Consider the following 1172-nt stretch of genomic DNA (forward strand, 5'->3'; position numbering starts at 1 on the left):
CACCAACACTCCCCCAAACACCAACACTCCCCAACACCAACACTCCCCCAACACCAACACTCCCCCAACACCAACACTCCCCAACACCAACACTCCCCCAACACCAACACTCCCCAACACCAACACTCCCCCAACAGCTCCACTGAAAACAGCAGGTTGGAAAATGTGGACCACCTCCCGTACCTGGGTAGCGTTCTGTCATCTGAAGCCACCACTGATGCAGAGGTACACCATGGCATGAGCGGTGCCAGCGGGGCATGAGCGGTGCCAGCAGGGCATGAGCGGTGCCAGCGGGGCATGAGCGGTGCCAGCAGGGCATGAGCGGTGCCAGCGGGGCATGAGCGGTGCCAGCAGGGCATGAGTGGTGCCAGCGGGGCATGAGCGGTGCCAGCGGGGCATGAGCGGTGCCAGCGGGGCATGAGCGGTGCCAGCGGGGCATGAGCGGTGCCAGCGGGGCATGAGCGGTGCCAGCGGGGCATGAGCGGTGCCAGCGGGGCATGAGCGGTGCCAGTGGGGCATGAGCGGTGCCAGCGGGGCATGAGCGGTGAGCGGTGCCAGTGGGGCATGAGCGGTGCCAGCGGGGCATGAGCGGTGTCAGCGGGGCATGAGCGGTGCCAGCGGGGCATGAGCGGTGCCAGCGGGCATGAGCGGTGCCAGCGGGGCATGAGCGGTGCCAGCATGGCATGAGCTGTGCCAGCGGGGCATGAGCGGTGCCAGCATGGCATGAGCTGTGCCAGCGGGGCATGAGCGGTGCCAGCGGGGCATGAGCGGTGCCAGCGGGGCATGAGCGGTGCCAGCGGGGCATGAGCGGTGCCAGCGGGGCACACGCCACACTGAAGGAAAGGCTCTTTGAGAACCGCGACCTCCAGTCAGAGACCAAAGTCCTGCTCTTTAAAGCAGCACTGCTCCCACGCTCCTGTACGGGTCAGAAGCCTGGACCACATACAGCAGGCACCTGAAAGCACCTGAGGCCTTCCCCCAGAGGAGCTCAGGAGAACCCTCAGGGTGACCCGGGAGGATGGACGGACACACACCAGTGTCCTGGAGGAGCTCAGGAGAACCCTCAGGGTGACCCGGGAGGATGGACGGACACACACCAGTGTCCTGGAGGAGCTCAGGAGAACCCTCAGGGTGACCCGGGAGGATGGACGGACACACACCAGTGTCCTGGA

This window comes from Echiichthys vipera (assembly GCF_963691815.1).
Source record: "Echiichthys vipera genome assembly, chromosome: 23".
Taxonomy (NCBI): Eukaryota; Metazoa; Chordata; class Actinopteri; order Perciformes; family Trachinidae; genus Echiichthys; species Echiichthys vipera.